Here is a 15,615-nt window from a genome sequence, read left to right on the forward strand (position 1 = left end):
GATCCTTTGGGATGCATGGAGGTCATGCTGAGAAGTGTGGTGAGGTCATGAAATCATGGTGAGGCCTTAGCAGGATAAGGTTCCTTTTAGAGTGCATGGAGTTATTGGTGAGAAGTGAGAGCATGACTGGTCTCTATCCACAGATACTGCCCGACCTCCTGAACTTCAAATAGCCCTTGATTTTCCTCTCTCTTCATCCCCCCCCTTCCCAGTTCTCCCACCAGTCTTACTGTCTCTGACTGCATTCTATCTCTGTCCCGCCCACTCGCCTGACATGAGTCTGAAGAAGGGTCTCGACCCAAAACATCACCCATTCCTTCTCTCCAGAGATACTGCCTGTCCCGCTGAGTTACTCCAGCATTTTGTGTCTATCTGCCTGACATCCTCACGGTCTCCAACATTTTGTGTTTTAATTAATAAAAACAGGGCTGCCAACACAGTACGGAGCTTTCACATTTTTCAGCTTGAAATTGTGCAATCTGGTGCATACTGTAGTGAGTCTTTTAACTTACACTTCAATGCAATATTTATGATTTAAATTGGATTAGCTATGAATAAGGTTAGGCTAAATTACATTCCTAATTACATTCCACAGGTGATCAACAGGTGCAGCACATTAATGATCTTTGTGTATTCATGCATGGAAATCAGATTATAATCAAGCACTTGGGCCATGTTGACCAACCTGGGTCTCACTGCACACCTGGTACTACTCCTGACCCCGACTCCAGTTGCATACCTTCTCTCATTCCTGACCCCGAGTCCAGCCTTACACCTGGCCCCCTATTCTACCCTGATCATAGCTGCTTAGGTTCCCAGGGCTGAACACTCTCATTGTCCCAGCTTTGACTGGACACCTAGTACTATTCCATACCTTGACTCTGGATGCAGACTTGGTCTTGCTCCTAGCCCCTCAACACTGACAATATATCTGGCCCACACATAAAGCCACATATCTGACCCCCTGGAACTAACCTATTACGTTCAAGTCCACAGGTGTTTATCTAATGCGGTAATCTTTTATGGGGCACTTCACGGACCAAATTTATCTAACATGCTAGTTATTTTGTCAAAGAAGTAACACAATTTCTCATCCATAAAATTATATTCACTCAGCTGTATGTATTCTGATACCATTTCCTTCATTTTCTTAACAAACTGTCCTGAAGTCATTTCACCCCCAATATTTTGCCGTCTTCCTCTCAGCTGGGTCTTTTCTGAAATGCGAAGTCTGATAACAATATATATTTAAGCAATAATATTCTATTTAATGTGATCTTGTGTAACGGGTATAGCTTGGACCCAATTGCAGCACAGAATCAGGCAGGTATAATTGGTCATGAACTTTATTACGATACTGTAACACAGAGATGGGTACACCGTACTCACACAGAGGCTCAGGATTGAGCGAGGGTTCCGAAGAGGAGCAGGCAGGAGACGTAGTCGGGGTAGCAGAAGGTCCGGTGATCAGGAGATCCAACACACGATGCAAACAAACCAGCGAGGGACAGACGAAAGGAGAGTCAAAGCCAGGCAGAAAGTCAAGGAGCCGTTGCAGGGATACACCAAACAGCCCAGGAGAGAGGCAGACAGAAACTAGGAGGTACGGGACGAAGGCCCTGGTCGGGGACAGAAGGCTGAGGTGATATCCAGGAAGACGACAGGACGGAATGGTCAGGGGCAGGCAGGTTTGAATCTGTGTAGTCAGTCGGGAAATCGCTGGAGAGTCTTGCATGAACGCTGAGAACAATCTGGCACTGTGTGAACGATGAGGAGAGTCTATATACCGGGTTAATTGGTGATCAGAGGCAACTGAGTGCAACAGGTGAGGAGAGTTGGGCTGATGAGAGGGGAGTGGCAGGCAGGCAGGTGAGGAGAAGGAGGGACCGGTGGAAAAGTACTGGGAGGTGAAGTGGATGAGAATGAGGAGAGGGCAGACTGTGACATCTTGAGAGTACATAATATTTTCTGTGCTATTCATAACATTTTCTGTGCTATTCATAACACAACAATGATAAATAGATCTTTTGTTTTGATTGCACCTATCAACATGCATACATTATTATATTACAGTCAATATGTATTGAGGGCAATTTTTTGTTCCAATGGTCCCCATTCACAATTACTTTTACATTGAAGTGATTGAAATCCAAGTGATGTTTAAATGGCATCAGAAAAATAAAACCTCTAGAATGGATGATATTCATTATGTGGTTGGTTGTAGTCAGTATCAGCACAATTACTATATTAAACTTTGAATCTTCAGATGTCCTGGTTCAAGTTAAAACTAAAGACAAATAATAACCTCCTCACACATTCCCCTGCAAGTACCTGTATCTCTGTCACTCCTTTAAACAATGTCCCTTCTTTGAACAAGCTCTTAATCATCCATCTAATTACACTCCTTGAGGATGTTCATCTACATGTTCAATTAATAAAACAACGACATTTCTATTCAACCTGTCAAAGGAATTTGGGGGATGGGGAGCGGGGGTTTAGAAATAGTCAATGAGGTAAGCAAACATAATAGTTGAGCGGCAAACGACAATAGTGCTACATTCCCAATATTTAACTGAAGGAAATAATGGGTTATATGGGCTGAATGGTGTGACAGACAGCCTGACACCTTGCATATTATTTTAATATTACACTTATCCCATCCCACTAGATATTCCGGATTAATAAATTAATAAATTAAGATTTTGTCAACTAATTACAAATCAAGCTAATTATAAATCAATAACATTAGCCAACTCTGAAACACGAAACACTGAGCATTGGGATCCAGACATCACAGACAACTGACCTAGGTTCCCCGCTCACATCTGGCAGTGCTCTCCATCTGAACCAGGGGCCGCGGAGCATTTTTGAAAGTGGGGGGGGGCTGAGCGATCTCTGATCACTGGCCGAGGCAGTGGAGCGACTGAGTGGGGGGAGCATGCGGGAGAGGGGTGCTTTTTGAAATGTGATGTATTAAAATCATGTTTTAGTGCATTGTAGATTTCAATTTTTTTGTTTCATTTATTTTTAAGAGGTAACTTTTTAAGGGGTAACTTTTTCCTCACAAAAGGGCCTGTCCCACGATGCATGTTTACGCAAGAGCTCTCCCGAGTACTTCACCACGAGTATTTTTTTACTCTTGGAAATTTTTCACACTGTTGAAAAATCTTCACAAGTTTCACGAACTTACCATGTTTCCCGAGTACTTGCCGTTAGCATTACGAGCCGCTACAAAACTACGAGCTCCGACGTACCCGCTACGTACATTCTACGTACTTACCACAAGCTTTTTATTTGTTTTAACTCAGCAGAGCTCTTGAGTAAACTCACATTGTGGGACAGGCCCTAAAGAATGATGGGTGTATGGAACAAGCTGCTAGAGGAGGTAGTTGAGGCAGGGACTATCCCAACATTTAAGAAACAGTTAGACTGATACATGGATAGGACAGGTTTGGAGGGATATGGGCCAAAAGCAGGTAGTGTAGCTGAGACATGTTGGCAGTGGTGGGCAAGTTGTGCCGAAGGGCCTGTTTTCACTCGGTATCACTCTTTGACCACATTATACCTCCACCATGTATGAATGCTTCAAAATGAAGCGGTTGAGTTTTATTGCCATAAACTCAAGCATAGAAGCATATAAAATAGGTACAGGATTAGGCCATTCGGCCCTTCGAGCCAGACTGCCATTCAATATGATCATGGCTGTTCGTCTAAAATCAGTACCTCTTTCCTGTTTTTTCCCCACATCCCTTGATTTAGCTAGCCCCAAGAGTTAAATGTAACTCTCTCTTGAAAATATCCAACAAATTGGCCTCCACTGCCTTCTGTGGCAGAGAATTCCACAATTCACAACTCTCTGAGTGAAGAAAGTTTGTCCTCATCTCAGTCCAAAATGGCCGATCATGTATTTTTAAACTGTGTGTGGACCCTGGTTCTGGAGTCCCCCAACATCAGGAACATTTCTCCTGCAGTTACAGTAAGTGAAAATCTAGCAGGCAAGCAGGATGCTTTCTCCAACCACCCCCATTTGAAGGACACTATCTTCCACCGCTTCTGCCCAGTGCTTGGTACCTACATCCAGCAGCCACTGGTTGTCCTCCTGGATGCATCAAGCCGCAGCCTGGTCCATGCCGGTCACCAGAGTGAATTCGGCGCAGAGACTCTCACGGCAGCGGTGCAACGCTTCCAATGCCTCTGACAGCCCGAGACTCTTGCACTGAGGCTGCTCCATGGCCGGAGCTGCAGCGATTGACTCGCCAGCCCGACAAACACTCGGCAGCCCCGGTTCCCCGTACGCATCTGCCCCCACCTCTGCTTCCATCCCTCCCTCCGTCCCTGCTCTCCAACACCCACGACCAGGTTGCTCATAGCACAGCAGCGCCTCGTCCAAAGCCAGCGATATTGGAACATGTCTAGCCAAAAAAGTGCCTCCTCCAGCATCCCCGGTTCCGCGGCCCATGTACCTCTCTCCTGTCGCTCGCCCATTTCGCTCATGTCAGCCGCTCACCCGCCTCACTCATGTCAGCCGCTTCCGGCAAATCCTTAAATTCCGACTGCCACTGGGAGCAGGACATGGCCTTACTTGCTGCGCAGGGTGCACTCATTCACTGCCCGGTCCTCCAGAATGCACCAAGCCACAGCCTGATCCATGACAGCCACCTGGACGAATTTGAGACTTTCGAGGCAGCGACGCAACAATTCCGACACCTCCGACAGCCTCTTGCACTGAGGCTGTTCCATGGCCGAAGCTGCAGCGAGCGACTCGCCAGCCCGGCAAACACTTGCCGACCCTGGCTCCCCGCCGTTGCTTCTGCTTCTATCCCTCCCTCAGCCCCGGCTCTCCAACACCTGCAGCCCATGCAATTGATATGCTTTTCGAAATTTTCATTGATCACAGAATATCTCAAGACAGAGCGTGAGAAATTTGTGATCAGCGTGATAGCTTGAGAATTTGGCCAAATGCGTGATTCTCACGCTCAATGCGTGTGAGTTGGCAGCCCTGTATAGATGTCTGGTCTATTTTCTCAGGTCAAGATTTGCTCCTCCCTAACTGTTACTGCCTCGGAACACAAAAATAATTTAAAATTCATATTTAGACTTAGAATGGAATGATCTTCAAATCTTTTTTTCTGGCTCTGCATTGTAACTTTGCAGCTGCAATGTTTGAAAACCTTGGGATTTCCTCTTCTCGTTTATCAAGGTGACATTTTTTTGGCTGAAACTCGGTGCAGCTTTATCACAGATACAATTAACGTGCCACCAACATTGAATTTCATTACCATTCAGTATCTCAAGGAGGTTGAAGCATTAACAATGTCTTGACTTTAAATGCTGCAGGGAGATCTACCCAAGACCTCCTCAAGTAGAATTTTAAAGTCTGGCTTAAATGACACAAATTCCAGACAGAGGGTGGCACAGTGGTGCATCCTGTAGAACTGCTGCCTCGCAGCACAGAGATCCTGGTTCGATCCTGACCTTGGGTGTTATTTATATGGAGTTTGCATGTTCTCTTTGTGACTACATTGATTTTTTCTGGGTGCTCCTGTTTCATCATAAAACCCACCGATGTGCAAAATAATTTGCCTCTGTGAACTGTCCCTCAAGTGCTGGGAGTAGATACAAAATTCAAATAACATAGAACTAGTGTGAATGGATGATCGATAGTTGATCTGGATTTGCTGGTTGATGGGCCTGTTTCCAAGCTATATCTTTCAGTCAAGCAAGTCAAGACGCAGATAATATTCTTAGTCTCCACATGTCTGTGAGACTGCATATTTCATGTTGCATGTGCCCTATGGATGTTCATTATGTTTAATTTAGTGCCAGTCCATTTGAAGCATGAATTATGTCAGTGGCCACACAAGGAAGGGTGTTGCCATGTGCAATGTTTGTGCATGCGAAGTGCGATGTCAATTCGCGTATGACACTGATTCAACAGCTGCACTTCCAAATTGTGTTCAACAAGTCAGCTAATCATACAGATTTATCACATGTAGAACATTAGGAAGGAAATCTGGCTGTGATAGTTAAAGGATAATCGTTGATTTTCCAGGAGCAATTACTGACAATACATGAGGCAATCCCATTCATTTAAAAATAGCCTCACTGGAACACTCCAAGCAAAAGCAGACAATATCTGCTTAGAAACATAGAAACATAGAAATTAGGTGCAGGAGTAGGCCATTCGGCCCTTCGAGCCTGCACCGCCATTCAATATGATCATGGCTGATCTTCCAACTCAGTATCCCGTACCTGCCTTCTCTCCATACCCTCTGATCCCCTTAGCCACAAGGGCCACATCTAACTCCCTCTTAAATATAGCCTCGACTACCCTCTGTGGCAGAGAGTTCCAGAGATTCACCACTCTCTGTGTGAAAAAAGTTCTTCTCATCTCGGTTTTAAAGGATTTCCCCCTTATCCTTAAGCTGTGACCCCTTGTCCTGGACTTCCCAAACATCGGGAACAATCTTCTTGCATCTAGCCTGTCCAACCCCTTAAGAATTTTGTAAGTTTCTATAAGATCCCCTTTCAATCTCCTAAATTCTAGAGAGTATAAACCAATTCTATCCAGTCTTTCTTCATAAGACAGTCCGGACATCCCAGGAATCAGTCTGGTGAACCTTCTCTGTACTCCCTCTATGGCAATAATGTCCTTCCTCAGATTTGGAGAGGGGCTTCATGTCCCCTCCTCTTTTTAGACAGATTGTCAGGGTTATTTTTTAATTATATTTTAAATTTCATATATTTAATATGTTATAGAGATTATCTGGGCAAAGTCTTTATGGGCTTTGAAAGCAGTTATTTGCCTGTCACATTTACTTCTCTTTCATATGCCTACACAGGGGTGGGCAGGGGGTTAATGACAGTCAGTTGAAATGTACCAACCCAGCACATCTTAGAGACGCCTAGGAAATCTCAAGGGAAACTCACACTGTCACAGGAGGAATGTGCAAACTTCATACAGAAGATGATAGAGGTCAGAGTCAAACTCGGGTTACTGGGGTTGTGAGGCAACAGCACAACCAGTTTCACAGCAGTAACATCTTAAATATTGAGAATGAGTTGCTACCACTGCAATGCTGGGTAATCTAGGATGATTATTGTGTTTTCTGTGGGATCCATAGATTTGGCAATAAGTAAGGCTTAACTAAGCAGGTTGTTTGGGGTGCCATGCATACCTTTTGTTGTTTGTGCTCAGGCTCTATATCTCTTGTTGGAGATAAATAAAATGTGCAGTGCCTTCCTGGATGTTTTTTCCACTCTTTTGATTGCCCTGGGCTAGATTAAATTCAATTTTTCACTGCCCAAATAATGAGACCATCTTCCTGGAGTCTAAAGTTTTGCCCCTCACTCTCAACTGAAAATAAAATGTTGTATCAAGGGATACAAATCAAGAGATCAAGTGTGAAGGGGAAAAGATTTAATAGGAATCTGAGGGGTAACATTTCACACAAAGGGTATTTGGTGTAAGGAACAAGCTGCCAGAGAGGGTAGTAGAGGCAGGGACTATCTCAAAGTTTAAGAAATAATTAGATAGGTGCGTATATAGGACAGGTTTAGAGGGATGTAGGTCAAACGCAAGCAGATAGGACGAGTGTAGATGGGAAATGTTGGTTGATGTGGGCAAGTTGGGCCAAAGGGCCTGTTTTCACACTGTATGACTCCATGACTAAGTCTGAAGAAGGATCCCGACCCAAAATGTCAACCATCCTTTTTCTCCTCAGCAGCTGCCTGACCCGCTGAGTTACTCCAGCACTTTGTGTGTAATTTCTTTCTAATCACCTGCAGACACCTTTGAAAAGGCCCCTACATTTGCGGCAGTGGCTAAGCGGTAGAGTTGCTGCCTTACAGCGCTTGCAGCATCAGAGACTCGGGTTTGATCTCGACTATAGGTGCAGTCGGTATGGAGTTTGTATTTTCTTCCCATCACCACGTAGGTTTTCTCTGAGATCTTCAGTTTCATCCCACACTCCAAAGATGTACAGGTTTGTAGGTTAATAGGCTCGGAGTTTGTGCAAAACAAAATTGTCCCCAGTGTGTACAGGATAGTGTCAATGTGCGGGGGATCACTGGTCGGCGCGGACACAGTGGGCCGAAGGACCTGTTTCCATGCTGTATCCCTAAACTAAACTAAACTAAACTAAACTAGCTTTGCATTAGTTTAGAATAACAAGTGCTGGTGTATTGAACAAGCCCACCGCTATGAGCAGTCCAGTCAAACAGTATCACTCAACCAGTCATCATTGCTTCATATGACTGAGCCATTTGTTATATCCACTCTCTCTTGGGTCCCGTGGACTTTTTATCATATTAACTAGCTTATCATATGCGATATAAGTAAAAGTTTGGCAAAAATGATACATGGTGCTCTTGTCATCATTGAGTAAATGGAAGATATTGGGGAGTTTTTCAGAACATCAGCTTTAAGGAATGTCCTCCATAATCCCTCATAATGGAGCTGAGGACTTGTGGGGTCAAAGGAAGACCACGTACTGTGGTTATCACCATTCCCCACGTTTTCCTTGATTATAGAAACATAGAAATTAGGTGCAGGAGTAGGCCATTCGGCCCTTCGAGTCTGCACCGCCATTCAATATGATCATGGCTGATCATCCAACTCAGTATCCCGTACCTGCCTTCTCTCCATACCCCCTGATCCCCTTAGCCACAAGGACCACATCTAACTCCCTCTTAAATATAGCCAATGAACTGGCCTCATTGTGCTACTGAATGAATTATGCTCATTGTGCTACTGGGAGGAAGTAGTTGAAGGGGGTCCCTGCACTGCCATTCCCTGTGGAAGACGGCAAGGACATTCCTCTGTGGTTACTGCAATTGGTTAACATATGATGAGCTTTGACGGCACTGGGCCTGTACTAAACTCCAGTAACATGGGGGCGGACCTCATTGAAACTTACCGAATAGTGAGAGGAGTAGATGTAGAGAAGATGTTTCCACTAGTGGGAGAGTCTAGGACCAGAGGAGTCATCTGTAGCCATCTGTTCTATGAGTTGGACCATAGCCTTCATAATGTGTAGATCTGGTTTCTTATCCCTCAGGTGCAATGATGTTTCCAATCTAAAACTGCCTTGTCCTTATGATTAATTAGCTCCTGGATCCCCTGGTAATTGTCATCAACTGCTCCTGGGGTTCTCTGGTAACAAAGCCAAGAATCTCTTCTCAGGTGCTAATTACGATGGACCTTGGGGTGACCAGGCTCTGCAGATGCCTTTCAGCTCCTGTTAGTCGAGAGTCGTCAGGTTAGATATGAGGCTTTGAGTGCACAGAGTTTGAGTTCTTTGATATTGATTTTTCTTGCGGTAGTGTTACAATTGCCAACGCAATTTAGGGGCTAGATTGATGGAGATGACAAAATGGATTAGATGGGAGTCAGTCCGGGTAGTCATCAGCTTGTGTAATAACAGAGGTGATGTGGATAACCTTGCCGTCCTTCACTCAGAATGGATTAAATGGCAGTCGGTCCAGCACTCATCAGCTTGTATTAGGGCACAAGTGATGTGAATAACCTTATGATCTCTTGCTTAGATGATGAAGTAGTCTAACATGAGACAGTGCCTGGATCAAATGTGTTATCATGAGACCATCCATTTGTGTCTCCAACAAATCAAAGACTTTATTAAGCAAGAATTTTGGCAGCAGGGCTCTTCTGGATTTAACTTTTCTTCGTCATCACACATAGCCAGAGATTCACATAATTTTCGACTCATTAAAGGCTGAAGATTGGTGAGTATGAGCAACATAGGGAGAGAGAAGGGAAAAACAAGAGCAAAGAGGGGAGAGGGGAAGAAAGATAGAACCTAAGAGGGCTGAAAGAGATAAATCTTTTAGAAGAGGGGAGGGATAGAGGGAAAGAGGAAATGTTGTATGGCAGATTGCTGGAAGGTCATGCTTTGTTCAATGTTATTGTGTGTTCCCGAGGAGTTTACTTAACAGCTGAGTTTACACAACAGCAAGTGGAGTTCCCATTGCAGTACCCAAACCCTGCAGCACAAGCAGAAGCCATTCAATCAGCCACAAGATACTAAACATAAGACAATGTTAGATGTTTTGGTTTGCAGGTGTTGTAATGGAGTTGCCTACCACTTTAAAGTTGTAGAAGACTGTCTCAAAGTATCAAGCTCGAGAATAGTTGACATTGTGTGCAGATCTGTCCACAGGCCAAACTTTGCATTGTGTGTCAGCTTTCTTATTTAGGCTGCCATAACAAAGTTATTTGCAGCAGAATTTATGAATGACCTTGGCTCCGGGGAGCTTGCTCTTGGACTACTCTTTCACTCTGCTTTGGCAGCAGCCCAGTCATGAGGGGTGATGCAGCAGGTGAAGATCTTGCCAGGAAACCAGCCGCTATAATACATGGCACCTGCTGGTGAGCCGATAGTTTTGTGTGAAACTACAAACTTGTAGAGTGACTGTCTGCTTTCACTTTCATCCTCTTGCTGCTAGACCATGGTCTTTCTTAACTATATGAAAGGAGAAGCAAAAGGCAAACGTCTCCACGTGCAGGGCTATCAGGTATGGTGGATGCTGGCATATGAGATGCCTACATATGCCACCCACATCTTAGTTTAGAGATACAGCGTGGAAACAAACCCTTTAGCCGGGCAAGTCCACACCTATATCGCAATTCTATGTTACCCCACTTTCACATCCCTACACACTAGGGACGACTTACAGAAGACACTAACCTAATCTTTGGAATATGAGGGAAAACCAGAGCACCCGGAGAAGACTCATACTGACAAAGGGAGAACATAGAAACTCTGTACACACAGCACCTGTAGTCAGGATTGAACCTGGGCCTCTGGCACCATGAGGCAGTTGTTCTACTGCTGTGCCACCACCTCATGTTGAGTGGAAGAGATTGCAGGATGAAAGTAAAAGAAATGAAGAAGGAATGAATGAATTAATGATACTTTATTATTACATGTGACTGGGTCAAGAAAAGAGCATTCATGTCGCGGCCCTGTTTCCACCAATCTTTCCACCACCACGCACAAGAAGCACAAAAAGCTTGGGACAGACACCATTGCAGGCAGATGCCGAGAAGTGTGTTCAGCTCTGGCTGAACAACTTCTAATCTTGTGTGTGGACTCAATAAGAAGAAGATCCCATGTGACATGTCACAGTGAGATTCTTTGTTTTTCACACCCAAGATATGCAAAGAGTCGCCACATAAAGGATGCTGTCAAAGTTACAAAGCATTCCATTTTAACACAAAGGATTTCATTGGTGGTCTCCTTGAGTCTTGGCAGTCTCCCCACGCCCAGTCCTCCTTTGATTTCCCTCTGTATCTCTAAACTAAACTAAGCTAAGGACCTGATGCAGCATATATTGCTCTTGGCCCTGCCACTGCCCATGGAATCTCTCAGCATCCCTCCAAGTACACTGTGCTCCACCTGCTCTACTGAGATAAGGCAATTCAAGCTGTCTAATGCTTGTTGGCATGGTGCTGCTGGCTCTGCACAAGAGAGAGGGTGACATGGCCCTGGGAGCAGTGCAGTGTCTAAATTGATTGGGGGGCAGTCAATTTGTCCCTTCCCACCCAAACCACCCTCTCCCCTAGTACTTTCCCTTGCAACCGCAAGAAATGCTACACTTGTCACTTTACCTCCCCCCTCAACTCCATCCAAGGACCCAATCAGTCTTTCTGGTGAGGCAGAGGTTCATCTGCACCTCCTCCAAACTCATCTACTGCATCTGCTTTTCCAGGTGTCAACTGCTCTACATCGGTGAGACCAAGTGTAGGCTTGGCGATTGCTTCGCCCAACACCTCGGCTCAGTTTGCAATAACCAACCTGATCTCTTAGCACTTCAACTCCCCCTCCCATTCCAAATCCGACCTTTCTGTCCTGGGCCTCCTCCATGGCCAGAGTGAGGCCCACCGCAAATTGATGGACCAGCACCTCATATTTCGCTTAGGTAATTTACACCCCAGCGGTATGAACATTGACTTCTCCAATTTCAGGTAGTCCTTGCTTTCTCCCTTTTCCCCCTCCCCTTCCCAGCTCTCCCACAGCGTAGGAAGGTCTCTGCCTCTTCCTTTCTCTCTGCCCCACCAACATCTGAAGAAGGGTCTCGAGCCAAAATGTCGTCTATTCCTTCGCTCTATAGATGCTGCCTGACCAGCTGAGTTTCTCCAGCTTTTCTGTCTACCTTATAGTAATTTGGGTATCGTGGTCAAATAGCTGCAATAGATTGGTGCAGGGCTGAGAAAAATGGTAGGATTTTGAGGGAGAAATGGAGAATATCAAAACTAAGGAGCTCCACCTAATCAATATTGATGAAACAAGGAACCTGTGGATGCTGGTTCAGAAACAAAAGACACATAATGCTGGAGTAACTCAATGGGCCAGGCAGTATCCCTGATTGAATCAGTCTGAACAAGGATCCCAACCCGAAATGTCATCAATCCATCGTCTCCAGGGGGGCTTTTTGACCTGTTAGGTTCCTCCAGCGCTTTGTGTCTTTTTTAATCAATATTGATAGCAGGTGAGTGATGGGGTAGTGCATGCCGGTAGTGTTCTGCTGAGATACTGCATTAGAAGATAGATTAACTGACGTAGGAAGGTCAATACATTTTTATTGTCAGTAGACCAAGGCTGTACTTGCATTCCTCTGCATAACTGTCTCCTTCCATTCGGTATCTGGGGAGTCCATGGTCTCTCATGGATAGAGAACATCTTTCCTCCTCTCCAACCAAGGACTTAAGTACAGCTCCAGTAAATCAAGGTGCCCGCTATCTCCACTTCGTCATCTTTTGTAACAACCTGTAATCAACTGCATAATGATTTTAGCCACCTGCTCTGACCACAGTTGCCTGCCCCTGTACAAAATCCAATCTAGGAGAACTGGCTCCAGCCGTGCTCAGAACTGGGCCCTGTGCTGATGAACTAAAGCAATCAGTTACTGCTGGCTGTGCTCATAATTCATTACAATGAGCAGGCAACATGAACCTTACTGCACAGTTTGCACAGCCGAATGGTGGCAGCTTAATTGCAACGCCTGCATTTAAATAATATCTAAATCAGTTTTTAAGTCTCTTATGCTCTGCATAGCTCCAAGAATTTTTGAACAGGTAATTAGGTCAACATATTTACAAATAATATGCTCTTACAATTTCAGTTTGTAAATTCACTTGTTTAAACAATTAGCTTAATGCGGCACAGTGGTAGAGTTGCTGCCAGAGACCTGTGTTCAATCCTGACTACGAGTGCTGTTTGCACGGAGTTTGTACGTTCTCCCTGTGACTGCGTGGCCATTCTTCAGGTGCTCTGATTTCCTTCCACATTCTATAGACGTGCAGGTTTCTAGGTTAATTTGCTTCTGTTAAATTGCTCCTCATGTGTGATGTACAAGTGTTGTTGCTGTATCTCTCAACTAAACTAAACTAAACTAAACAGAACTAAACTAAACTAAAAAATACATGGGAGATCCATGCCTTTTTTCGCTGCAGCCTCAGGGAAGCGATCTTTATATATCAATGAGATGCAAAGTGCCATTTGCACAAGTAGTATCATGCATAGAAACATAGAAATTAGGTGCAGGAGTAGGCCATTCGGCCCTTCGAGCCTGCACCGCCATTCAATATGATCATGGCTGATCATCCAACTCAGTATCCCGTACCTGCCTTCTCTCCATACCCCCTGATCCCCTTAGCCACAAGGGTCACATCTAACTCCCTCTTAAATATAGCATAGGTGTCATCATGTCCTTGATTGACATTAAATTTCAGGCTTTGCACATGAAAATGTTGTGTTACTGTTGGATCACCTAAGTGACCATTGTCATATGGAACCGGGACGGTCAACAATGAGATACCTTGGAATGACCCAAGGTAAAAAGCACTTGAGAAAGTATGGGTTTTGAGCACTCTTCTTTACTGAAGGCCAATTAGGGATCATGGTAGCAGAAGTGGGCACCCAACACAGAACAAGATAGAAGATAGAGTAATACAGCATAGGAAGATGTCCTCTGGCCCTCTGCCGAACATGATAAGTTAAACTAATCTCCTCTGGCTGCACGTGATCCATATCCTTCCATTCCCTGCATATCCAGGTACCTATCTAAGAGCCTCTTAAACACCACTATTTTATCAGCCTCCACCAGCAGCCCTGGTAACATGTTCCAGTCACCCACCACTCTCTAAGTAAACAAAAATCTGCCATACACATCTCCTTTAAAATTTTCTTCTCTCATCTTAAACCCAGGGAAACAATTAAAACAGTAAAGTTACCCTTCAGGGATGTGGGAGACCTCATTACAATTATGCTCAGCAATCTTGTCCATCGTTCCCGCTAAAGAGAATTAATCTTTCTCCTCTGTAAGTGCCTTCCCAACAAAGGTGCAGCTGATGTCTGTCCCTTTAAGGAGTGCTTCCTTCTGCTTTGATCTGCTTTTCCATCCATGCCTAAGCTATTTCTTCATTGCCATAATCATAAAGTCATGCAGCACAAAACAGGCCCTTCAGCCCATCATGTCCACCATCAAGTAGCCATCTATTCTAATCCAATCTGAGTATCTAAGGTTTGACATTGCTGTAATGCAGCCTGATCCTCTTGCATGACAAATGTATGGAACTTTTGCTGCTTGGAATTCCAGGACATATCCATTGATAGATATTACACCACAAACCAGTAGCGTAGTGCAACACACAATTGTGCCCTGTGACTGAATATCTGCGCTCAAATATTTTTTATTATTTCAGAAAATTATATATTTCGTCTTTCTGACACGTAATACTTAGATAAATGACACATTCGCAAAGGGATGTGGAGGCCTTTTGGATCTTTAAAGGGTGATACATTTCTGGACACTCATCAGAATTGGAACTACTAAAGACAGTAAGGTATCCATTTACAAATAGAAATAGAGAATATTGACAGGAAAGATTCAGAATGATCTGGGGCAATTGCGGGCAAATGGAACTAGCCTTGATGAGGTATATTGTTTGGCATGAACATCTTGGGCCAAATGGCCTGTTTCTTCACCCTTTTGACTCTGTGACATACAGGAATACTTGATGAGGCAGCATTTGCAACAATTGAAACAGAGACACATATGAATACAGTTACTGGAATCTGAAGCACAAACCAAATTGCTGGAGAAATCCATCGGGTTGAGCAGAATCCGTAGTGGTCAAAGTTTCAGATTGATACTCTTTAGTTTAGTTAATTATTGTCATGTGTACCGAGGTACTGTAAAACACTCTTTGTTGCCTCTATCCAGTCAGTGGAAGGACTATACATAATTACAAGCAAGCCGTCCATGGTGCACAGATACAGGAAAAAGGATGTCGGACAAGGGCTGTTAAAGTCCAATTGGAGATAGTTCAAAAGTTATCCAATAAGATGCATGGGAGGTCAGGACCGCACGTTATCTGATGAAAGGACAGTTCAGTAACATAGAAACATATAAAATAGGTGCAGGAGTAGGCCATTCGGCCCTTCGGGCCTGCACCGCCATTCAATATGATCATGGCTGATCATCCAACAGTATCCTGTACCTGCCTTCTCTCCAAACCCCCTGATCCCTTTAACCACAAGGGCCACATCTAACTCACTCTTAAATATAGAGTTGCCTGATAACAGCTGGAAA

Source organism: Leucoraja erinacea, chromosome 3, assembly GCF_028641065.1.
Source record: "Leucoraja erinacea ecotype New England chromosome 3, Leri_hhj_1, whole genome shotgun sequence".
NCBI lineage: Eukaryota > Metazoa > Chordata > Chondrichthyes > Rajiformes > Rajidae > Leucoraja > Leucoraja erinaceus.